The sequence below is a fragment of the Nerophis lumbriciformis genome, linkage group LG10 (assembly GCF_033978685.3).
Source record: "Nerophis lumbriciformis linkage group LG10, RoL_Nlum_v2.1, whole genome shotgun sequence".
NCBI lineage: Eukaryota > Metazoa > Chordata > Actinopteri > Syngnathiformes > Syngnathidae > Nerophis > Nerophis lumbriciformis.
This window is the reverse complement of record NC_084557.2, coordinates 22,383,601-22,395,633: the sequence shown is the minus strand read 5'-3', so window position 1 is coordinate 22,395,633 and position 12,033 is coordinate 22,383,601. Positions and strand designations below refer to the sequence as shown.

General features: G+C 37.7%; 1 protein-coding gene across 2 annotated transcripts in view; it reads right to left on the bottom strand.

Moving 5' to 3' along the window:
- Positions 1–5,837, bottom strand: part of LOC133612529 (USP6 N-terminal-like protein) — a 33,880-nt gene extending 28,043 nt beyond the window's left edge. For both annotated transcript variants that reach the window (XM_061970007.2, XM_061970006.2), the window contains exon 1: positions 5,551–5,837. The gene's annotated coding sequence lies outside the window, so the exon portion shown is untranslated. The remainder of the gene's footprint in view (positions 1–5,550) is intronic.
- Positions 5,838–12,033: the final 6,196 nt, after the last annotated feature.

Genomic DNA, 12,033 nt, shown 5'->3' with positions numbered 1-12,033 from the left:
AATTGCTCTTTGCACATAAGATTAAGATTAAATGCATTCCTAATTTCTCTAGCCCAACTATAAGAGCATCCCATATTGACTATATATATATATAACACATTCTCATCTGTGTAAAAGTCTTTTCAACACAACGGTACCTCAAAATTCTAACACTATAAAGCTTGCAAAATTTGGTAAATTTGGGGGTAAAATACATCTCTAATTTCACACGTAAACTCAGAGATCAAACCACCGTAACAAAAAAAAACGTAGGGAGTGACATCAACATTAATTGCAAGACTTCATTTAAGAGACTATCTGAAAGATTAACTTAACATTAGCCCACATTCATGTTTTGTTTGTACAAAGCTCGACAGTGTATTTAGTTGTAATAGCAAGCATGACGTGCTGCATGTATCATGATCAATATTATAGTGACTCACTTGAGTTTGGCTAAGCACTCCATTTCTGTCGGCATAGCTTGATTTAAAGTTCCACATTTACAGCGTCAAGTCACGCCGACCTCACTCTCTCGGCTTCTGTCTGCTCCAACATGTCACACTGTCTTCGTGCTCGCTTCTATAACCAAAAGTTCATCCTCCGTTTATTCAGGTTCAAAGAGATAAGGTTATTGAGATTGATTAGAACACACTCTCATTTGTGTCCGGAAGTAGGAACACACATTTGTTGCCGGATGTTGGAAGTGCGCTGTTATGGAACTGGAAATAAATGCGCTGAGGAAATAAGTTCCAATAATGCATAAAATGACCAAAATACGGTAAAAATGTAATATATTTCATATATTTTATATTACATATTGTTATGAACATGTCAGTTACTAAATTATATATATATACTTGCAGTGGGTCTATAATTACTGGGTATTGAAACACCTCCACAGTGTACAAAACGGGCTATTTTTATGCGCATTTAAAATCAATAAACCCGCATCAGCAATTATAACAGATCTTACGTGGTACTGTCCAAATTAAAATAATTGTACAAAACATATAAAACGTGAAAAAATAAAGAAATAAAATATTTGAACTCACAATTTGTAGCACCCTTTCGACATCATAAAAAGCCAGTGGTACCGCTCGTAGTTGGTTAATTCGAGTGGAAGTGGAGCCCACACCATTTCACCGCCGGGACAGCTTAGCAAGCTTTCGAGGTCGGCCGACCTCGTCTCACAAGATCTAGTTTGTCTTTAAATATCTTTCTTGAAAATGGCCTTGCAAATATATATCTGCCACCTAATCAACGTTTTGCTCTCCTTCTTTGTGTGTTAAAAAAGTGAGTACCGGTATGGCTCTGGTGCCACTTCCTGTTTTCGCAAATCACAACTTGTGATTGGATACTCACTTGGGAGTGACAAGTGAGTTTTCAATCACAGTTAAATGTAAAGCTACCGAGATGGGCAACTGTCAACGACTCATGATCTGACTGGCTATCGCAACTGTCTATCGATTGAATGTCCTCTGTTTGTTTACACTGCACAGCCGCCAAGAATGTTGATTCAGAAGGCCTCCGGCAGAATTTATACAGCGCAGGCAGCAAGCTTGCTGAATTTTGATAAATGCTCTAACGTAAAAACAAGCAACACTGGAGCCTAATATGATGAACATGTTTATATAGTTATAGAAAGTAGATTAAAAATAAAATTAACTTTTAACTTAAAATTAACTTTTGACGGCGTGGCGCAGTGGAAGAATGGCCGTGCGCGACCCGAGGGTCCCTGGTTCAATCCCCACCTAGTACCAACCTCGTCATGTCCGTTGTGTCCTGAGCAAGACACTTCACCCTTGCTCCTGATGGGTGCTGGTTAGCGCCTTGCATGGCAGCTCCCTCCATCAGTGTGTGAATGTGTGTGTGAATGGGTAAATGTGGAAGTAGTGTCAAAGCGCTTTGAGTACCTTGAAGGTAGAAAAGCGCTATACAAGTACAACCCATTTATCATTTATCATTTATTTAATTTATGATCATGATTTATTTTAGGCCACCAGAGAAGGCCTTGCTGGCCCTGATGGCACACCATTATTGTGGAGAATATCAAAAACCCACCTGTCCATTTGTTATTTAAAGGACTATTTACATATTTGGCAAACTAAATTCCAATTACATACATACATATATATATATATATATATATATATATATTTGTAAAAAAATATATGCATTAAATTAATCATGACATCATATTTATGATGACATCATATTGGCCATGCCCCTACCTCGCACCTAGCCACATGTATATGGCAATCTGGGGGAAATCCTGTACATTGTTAAAAGTTGAATTGTTAGCTAACCTCCTGAGAATCAGCATTCTCCAAACAAATACAAAAATGACCACTCCAGAAACCATACCGTTACCGTGGCCCTCATACCGTGACGATATTGTACTGTGTGACTATCGTCACAATGCTTTAAGTTAGTATTCAGCTTTTTCATTCATTATTATTACATTATTGTATCTTCTATAACACTTATTCATTTAATGTATAAGCGCAACGTGTGTATACGCTATTTAAATGTGGCAAATGCTGACAAATAACATCAGTCGCGTCCCGCTGAAGACAAAAACACAAAGATACAGTAAACAGTGACATCTGACATAGGATGGAGGATGAGAGCTCGGTCCTGCAGGATATCTACAATTCCGGTTGTCTGTCTGTGGCCTTCCCCCTTCCCCCTTCCTCCTCCCCCTCCCCCTATATGAACCAGTTAGACGCCCAGTTAACATTCTAAAGAGGTCTGGGCATGGATGACATAGCACTGCAGACCAGCCACTGGCCTACTTCTCGATGCTCAAGCATCTGTGTCCACTGCTGGAGGTTGGAGGTTCAGATACTGCAATCTTAATGGGGTCTTCAACTCATACACATTCATGCATGGGCAGCAATCATTGCACTGCAGTGACATTACGGTGCGGATGCGGTACTCTGATCCGCATTTTTTTTTCATAAAGATATTTGATGGTCACTTTAGTGCAGTTTGGATTGCGTTCACAGTCACAATTGTATGTTTGTCAGCAGACCCAATAATGCTCTTAGTTCTGTGTTACCTATATGTATATTTATTTGTGGCGGACTAATGCATTTTGACCGACACAAAATAAATTTGTCGCAAACTGTTCGCCCTCGCTCATAAGCATTATAGGACAAGTTCGACGTAAACAAGCAACAGAAAGCGGAATTGAATAGAAAAACTGAGATATGAGATATCTGGTAACTTACATAAATTTCATTATGTGTGGAGACCTATCTTGGAATACCTGAAACTGTAGTCAACCCCCCCCCCCCCCCCCCAAGAAGTATCTGTCTTGGCATAATTGGTGTGATTGATGAAAGTGGACATTCAACTGAGATGTCAAGCCTCTTTGTATGTATTTTGTTTTAACATGTTATAATCTGTGTAAACAACTTCTTCATTCATTATTTTTATTTTCATGTTCTATTTATTAATTCATTTATTTTATTATATGTGTATATGTTTGTATTAAGAAAACTGACAATAAAAATACTTCGAAAAAAAAACGCAGAATTAAAAAATAACGAAAGTAAGTGTTAAATGTAAGCCCAAGTGTTAATACAGTAGTTAAACAATCGTGTCGATCATTACTAGTATGGTGAAGTCGTCTTTAAGGACGTCTCCTTGCAGCACATTCCCAGCAAGCTTCTGAACGTCTTTATATAATGTATATCCTCTGTTACATCTCACCTCTTCCATAGAAAGGAAAGTCTGACAGCATGGAGTGTATGTGGCCAAGAAGGCGCAATGTTGTTTCTGTTGCGTAAGGTTGCCGGGCAATGTACAGTAGGGAAGGGATCCATATGGCCCCATTCCCTGGGTGGATCTCACGTGAGAGTGAGAGGGGGTGATGGGTATTCATTTTGCAATGTAGTCTGTTGGAAATGATGTCAAGTGCCATTCAACATAGCAACTGACGCTGTAGTCAGAGTTGGAATTGCAACAAAACACATTTTAAGATCATTAACACTACTTACATCTGGCAACTAAAGTAGATAGTGCAGCCCTAATTTGTCACGTTTCATGTGTCAGGTAAACCGCAACAAATGGGGCCTTATAAACCCCTTTCCTACTGTACACACAGTACATGTCGTATACAGTAAGCCGTCCAATCGAGGCACGACTTTATACATATTCTAACTGTGGCCATTACTTTGGTGTGAACACAAACACGACCACCAAACATTGTTTTTTGGTCCCAGACTTTGTTTGTTCATACTTGACCAAAGAGCCTCTAATTTGTTTTAACCGTACCAAAAATGACACGTGTAAACTGAGATCGTTGGTTGCATAGTTTAAACCATAGGTGTCAAACGTACGGCCCGCGGGCCGGATCAGGCCCACGAACAGGTTTTACCCGGCCCGTGGGATGAGTTTGCTGAGTATAAAAATGAGCCGAAACTTTTGAATGAAAAAAACTGCTGTTTTAAATGTATCTTTGTAGATTATGCTACATATGTAAACAAAAAAATGAACCACATGAGGTCGAGGAAAATGAGCAAACTACATAAATAACATCCTGTAATTTGATTGTGATATTATTTTTTTATCTTGATAAATTGAAAATTAACACCAATAATTTGACTGATGAACATTATCCATCTATTCATCCATTTTCGACTGCTTGTCCCTTTCGGGGTCGCTGGAGCATATCTCAGCTGCATTCGGGCGGAAGGCGGGGTACACCCTGGACCACCTCATTGCCAATCAACCGTTGATTGGCAACACTAAATTGTCCCTAGTGTGAGAATGTGAGTGTGAATGTTGTCTGTCTATCTGTGTTGGCCCTGTGATGAGGTGGCGACTTGTCCAGGGTGTACCCCGCCTACCGCCCGAATGCAGCTGAGATAGGCTCCAGCACCTCCCGCGACCCCGATAGGGACAAGCGGTAGAAAATGGATGGATGGATCAACATATCCCCAGGTGCGTGTCTTTGGAGGTGGGAGGAAGCCGGAGTACATTATAACATAATTTATTCAGAAAGTATAAATAACGACAAATAAAGATAGAATACTATTAACTGCAACATGTAAGTGTAAAAAAAAAAAAAAAAAACATTATTAATTGTACACTTTCAGATTGTGCTTGTTCCATTTTTAAAAAAACAACAATCTGAAGTTGTCTTTATTTTTAAGTGATCATGCCGTGATTTTACCAGTCTGGCCCACTTGAGAGTAGAATTTTCTCCATGTGGCCCCCGATCTAAAATGAGTTTGACACCCCTGGTTTAAACTGTAATTGTTTGCAATTCAGCTTTGCTGTAAGTGTGATATCTAAAAGCAATTCATCAAAGAACATCAAAGGACATGACATTTTGGAGGGTAATTGTGTGTTTTTAAAGGGATCTTCTTTTAATGGAAGCATCAGTTCATGAAATCATGGAGCATTGTTTCCTTTTTTGGGGGGGGGGGGAGGGTTGATTTGTTTGGAGAGACAACAATTGCGGAGTACAGCGTTAGCATTCGTGCCTACAGTGAAATGTAGTGAAGATGAAAGAGCATGTTGACAAGGTGGCTAACGTTCACTTTCCAAACTGTCGCTTACCTTGTTAGCGACCCCTCTTCTTCGACGCGGTACCGACGAGTAGAAACAAAATCCACTATTTTCATTCTCTCCTTCGCCGTCCAGTGGAGCTTCTCATGTCACGGTTGGTAGGCTTTAAAAAGGCTGCATCCGACGTCCAAATGGATGCTAGCAGGTCGGACTGTTATCCTCTCCCCTGGGTCAGCCAGGCCAGTGACACATGCCGCGAACTGGCAGCAGCTGTGGGAGATACTCTGGTGACAGTTGGACGCGCGCTCTCGATCCGGTGCGGGGGCGCGCCTCCTGCGGACAGAGGTTTGGTGTTGTGACGTCATCGTACTTCCGTCAAAATGTAACGGTGTTCAACGTGAGGGCAGGCTGTCATTTAAAAAAAAAAAAAAAATCTGTTGCAGTTTGGGGACCCTACCGACACTCCAAAAGTAAATTTAGGCAAGAAAATTTAAAATTATTTAAAAACTAAATAACGCAAAGAAAAATATAGTCAATTTACGAGAAAAAGTAAGACTTAAAAAAATACAAGACCATGATGATGTATATATATATATATATATATATATATATATATATATATATATATATATATATATATATATATATATATGCATATATATACATATACATATATATATACAGTATATATATATATATATATATATATATATATATATATATATATATATATATGTATATATATATATATTTATCAATCAATCAATCAATCAATCAATCAGTGTTTATTTATATAGCCCTAAATCACAAGTGTCTCAAAGGGCTGCACAAGCCACAACGACATCCTCGGTATAGCCCACATAAGGGCAAGGAAAAACTCACCCCAGTGGGACGTCGATGTGAATGACTATGAGAAACCTTGGAGAGGACCGCATATGTGGGTAACCCCCCCTCCCCCCTCTAGGGAGACCGAATGCAATGGATGTCGAGTGGGTCTAACATAATATTGTGAGAGTCCAGTCCATAGTGGATCCAGCATAACAGTAAGAGTCCAGTCCACAGTGGGGTCAGCAGGAAACCATCCCGAGCGGAGACGGGTCAGCAGCGCAGAGATGTTCCCAACCGATATACAGGCGAGCGGTCCACCCCGGGTCCCGACCCCGGACAGCCAGCACCCCATCCATGGCCACCGGATCTGTGTGTCTCCCCTTCCACAAGGGATAGGGGGGAGCAGAGGAGAAAAGAAAAGAAACGGCAGATCAACTGGTCTAAAAAAAGGGGGGCTATTCAAAGGCTAGAGTATACAAATGAGTTTTGAGATGGGACTTAAATGTTTCTACTGAGGTAGCATCTCTAAGTGTTACCGGGAGGGCATTCCATAGTGCTGGAGCCCGAATAGAAAACGCTCTACAGCCCGCAGACTTTTTTTGGGCTCTGGGAATCACTAATAAGCCGGAGTTCTTTGAACGCAGATTTCTTGCCGGGACATATGGTACAATACAATCGGCAAGATAGGCTGGAGCTAGACCGTGTAGTATTTTATACGTAAGTAGTAAAACCTTAAAGTCGCATCTTAAGTGCACAGGAAGCCAGTGCAGGTGAGCCAGTATAGGCGTAATATGATCAAACTTTCTTGTTCTTGTCAAAAGTCTAGCAGCCGCATTTTGTACCAACTGTAATCTTTTAATGCTAGACATAGGGAGACCCGAAAATAATACGTTACAGTAATCGAGACGAGACGTAACGAACGCATGAATAATGATCTCAGCGTCGCTAGTGGACAAAATGGAACGAATTTTAGCGATATTACGGAGATGAAAGAAGGCCGTTTTAGTAACACTCTTAATGTGTGACTCAAAGGAGAGAGTTGGGTCGAAGATAATACCCAGATTCTTTACTGAGTCGCTTTGTGTAATTGGTTGGTTGTCAAATGTTAAGGTGGTATTATCAAATAAATGTTGGTGTTTAGCAGGACCGATAATCAGCATTTCTGTTTTCTTAGTGTTGAGTTGCAAGAAGTTAGCGGACATCCATTGTTTAATTTCATTAAGACACGCCTCCAGCTGACTACAATCCGGCGTGTTGGTCAGCTTTAGGGGCATGTAGAGTTGGGTGTCATCAGCATAGCAATGAAAGCTAACACCGTATTTGCGTATGATGTCGCCTAGCGGCAACATGTAAATACTAAAGAGTGCAGGGCCAAGAACCGAACCTTGGGGGACTCCGCACGTATATACACATATATATATATATATATGTATATATATATATATATATATATATATATATATATATATATATATATATATATATATATATATATATATATATATATATATATATATATATATATACACGTTAGGTCAGGAAAAAAACACAGAGGCTATATCATCGCAGGGAAACCTTCGAAACAGGCTTGTAGGGATAACGTATATTCCGTTCGACCCCGGTATTGAGCACTCTATAACGGATAAACCACAGAAACCTTGACTATATGTGTGTACATATATATTTACACATATAGTGAAGGTATATATATATATATATATACATATATATATATATATATATATATATATATATATATATATATATATATATATTACATTTTATGTATGTCCACTTTGTGACAGGTGACAAAGTGTTATTTGTGTTAAAATTTCAACGCTTCTCATTATGCTATGTTTACTTTAATTCCATTCCATTTCATTTGTATTTGCGTTTCATTTTTTCAATATTAAATACAAAATAATCAATAAATCATTAAAATAAATGATTAACGAAAAGGAGCAGAAAGAAGTGTAAAAAACGTGTAATATCTGCCCCTATTTTCACAAATACAACATTAGCTATTCAATTCAAAAGACTATTAAGGCCATATTCACTGAGATTAATTTGGGTCTTTATTACCAAAGCTTTTTTCTGACACTAAATTTATGTCACTGAATTTTTTGTGTTCGAATTTCGTGAACTGAATTTTCAAATCAAATGATGCTGATAATTTCATTGAATAAAAATGTGTGAGCAAAATGTGTGTGTTCATTAATAAATTGTTCAAAAACAGTGTTTTGAAATGTAGTCTAAAAAAATGTAATGTCTAAAAATCGAGTGCAATAAAACTAATTCCAGAAATATTCAGGTCAAGACCCACTTCGGATAAATTAAGACTATAGCAATAAATTGTGTCTCAAAACCAGTCATTGAGGTCAAGATTATCAAAGTTTGGACACTCTTAACCAGGGGTGTCTAAAGTGCGGCCTGTGGGCCATTTGAGGCCTGCAGATAATTATAAAAATTGTAATTAAAGGGTAAACAGGTGTAATGTAACAAGAAAATGTTACAATATAAGTTTGAAATAATAATTTGAAATGAAATTATTTAAAAATACTGATAACTATTTTTAAGGTATAATATTATAGGAACAAAACAAAACACAAATACACCTGTACCTCAACTCAAAGGGACTGTTTGCAGTTTGCTCACAGTTACATTTTTCAAAGCAAAATTATGAGAAAAACAGCACCAGCTAGCTCATGTTACCATTAGTGGTTAAACACAGTGTTTCTTAGCCAAAGGGCCGGGGCCGTGAAAATATAAAAAAAAGCTGATGGTGTGTTTGACGGCGAAGAAGCTGGAAGGCGATAATATTGTAGAGGTCCAATCTCCAAACTAAGTATTGTTTATTGTTATTACATTACTTCATACAATACAGTACTTGTTTGTAGTACATTCTATTGTGTAATCTAAAAGGTTAATTTTCTTTTTAAAAGGCATTTTACATTTTTAAATTAATTTCAATGAACAATTTTGATTTGAGATAAAAGTGTTTTGATTTAAGAGCTCCACCACATAACCAATTGAGCTCCTACATTGAGATACTACTGTAATTATATATATTTTTTTTTTAAATGTAAATATATTATAGTATAAATAATGAATATGTGATAAAAATGAACAACACAAAAGTTATACTACGACAATAATAAAGTCAAAATGGTATGGAATAGAGTCATAATATTACAAGAAGAAAATGTAATTACTGATAAATTAAAAAACAGCAACAATTGTATAAAAAGGGAGTATTGATTACGCAAGCATGAAGTATAAATAGTAATAATAATTAGTATTAAATGAAATTATTCAATTAAACCATAACCATAATTATTAGACATGACAGTATTAAGAGAAACAAATTGTAAGCCATGCATCTTTTCCCGCTTATCCGGGGCCGGGTCGCGGGGGCAGCAGCCTAAGCAGAGATGCCCAGACTTTCCTCTTCCCAGCCACTTCCTTCAGCTCTTCCCAGGGGATCTTGAGGCGTTCCCAGGCCGGCCAGGAGACATCGTTTTTTCCAACACATCCTGGATCTTCCCCGTGGCCTCATACCAGTTGGATATGCCCTAAACACCTCCCCAGGGAGGCGTCCGGGATGCCAAACCACCTCATCTGGCTCCTCTGGATGTGGAAGAGCAGCGGTTTTATTTTGAGCTCCTCCCAAATGACGGAGCTTCTCACCCTATCTCTAAGGGAGAGCCCCGCCATGCACCCGATGGAAGATTGTAATCTTATGAGAAAATAAGTTTGTATATTTGTAGTAATAAAGTCATAATTTATAGGACAAAAATTTTTTTTTAGAAGTATTAAGTTGAATCATCCCTTCATTTCTACCGCTTGTCCCTTTATAGGTTGCGGAGAGTTGTAGCCTGCCTATCCCATCTGCACACAGGCAGAAGGCAGGATACACCCTAAACAAGTCGCCACCTCATCGAAGGGCCAACACAGATAGACAGACATCATTCACACTCACATTCAATAAAAATAAAAATATATTGTAGTCTATATATTTTTAGAAGGCGGGGCACACCTTGGACAAGTCGCAACCAAGCATGATGTTAAAGAAAATACAGTATTGAGTTGCATGTACTACAAGCATTTATCAAACCCTTTAAGCACAAAAACTGTCAGTTAGCGCCCTCTATTGATAAAAAGGCCACACACAAGGGTTGATGGAATTGCATCAAGAAAGTTTAACCAGTTTAGAGAGTATATTAATAACATAAAGAAAACACTCTTACTGAGAGCTAAGGGAAGAATTCAGTCTTTGCAGGGACGTAAAACTGCATTACATAATTCCCTTCATGTACACACAAAAAAATCCAACTCAAACATATTGTTGAATTAATATCTATGTTACTCTGTCAACCAAATTAAGCATAATTATCATGATATATTTTTGATGCAGGTTATCAGCACACAGTATGGTGCATTAATTAATTAATTTGATTGTACATTTATTCTTTTTTGTAACACAGTTAGTGAATGAAGCGCACATTTGTAGTTGTTTCCCCATATTTCTACACAATAACTCAAATATGGTAACACTAGCGAGCAGTAAAGAATATGAAGTGATTTTTGGTCTAGAACATGTTTTGCTTTATTCATTATTGACGTGATTCTTGCTACTTTATGTTGTATATTTTTTACATGAGATTTCCAATTCATTTTATCATCTATTATTACACCCAAAAATGTGTTTTCTTTTAACCTTTCACTATCTACTCCGTCTATTTGTATTTGTGTTTGACTTTCTCTTCTACTGTTACCAAATAGCAATATTTTAGTCTTACTGAGATTCAAAGATAGTCTGTTTTTGTCAAACCATCTTTTTAATTGATTCTGTTATTATTTGTATGAGTTTCTGTGTGTTCTCTCCTGAACAAAACACAGTTGTATCATCTGCAAATAATACTAACTTTAAGTCCTTTGTAACTTTACAAATGTCGTTTTTAGAGAGATTGAACAATTTTGGTCTAAGTATTGATCCCTGAGGTACGCCACAAAATATTTTCAGCTCTGTGGAAGTGTGTTCTCCTATCTTCACGTATTGCTTCCTGTTGGTTAAGTAGCTTTCAACCCAGTTCAAGACCAACCCTCTGATTCCATACCTTTCTAATTTGTTTATTAAGATACTGTGATTAATTGTGTCAAATGCTTTTGTTAAATCCAAAAACATAAAAATGTTTTTCCATCTGGTTATCTCTTCCCTTATTTCGAATAATGCCATTGATGTTGACCTGTAGGCTCTGTATCCGTATTAGTTATCTGTGAGTGTTTTGTTTTTATTTATGAATTTGTCTAATCTGTTTTTAAACATTGGCCCTGCGATGAGGTGGCGACTTGTCCAGGGTGTACCCCGCCTTTCGCCCGATTGTAGCTGAGATAGGCTCCAGCGCCCCCGCGACCCCAAAGGGAATAAGCGGTAGAAGATGGATGGATGGATGTTTTTAAACAGTTTTTCAATAATTTTAGAAAATTGTGGAAGTAGAGAAACAGGTCTGTAGTTTGTAAACTGGTGTTTGTCACCAGTCCTATAAATCGGTACGACTTTTGCTATTTTAATTTTATCAGGGAATTTGCCAGTTTGAAATGATAGGTTGCTGATATACTGTATGTTAAAGGTTCTGGAATCTCTTCAATAACCTTTTTTCGCTTGCTGTCTTTGCATCATTTTATCAACTATTATTACACCCAAAA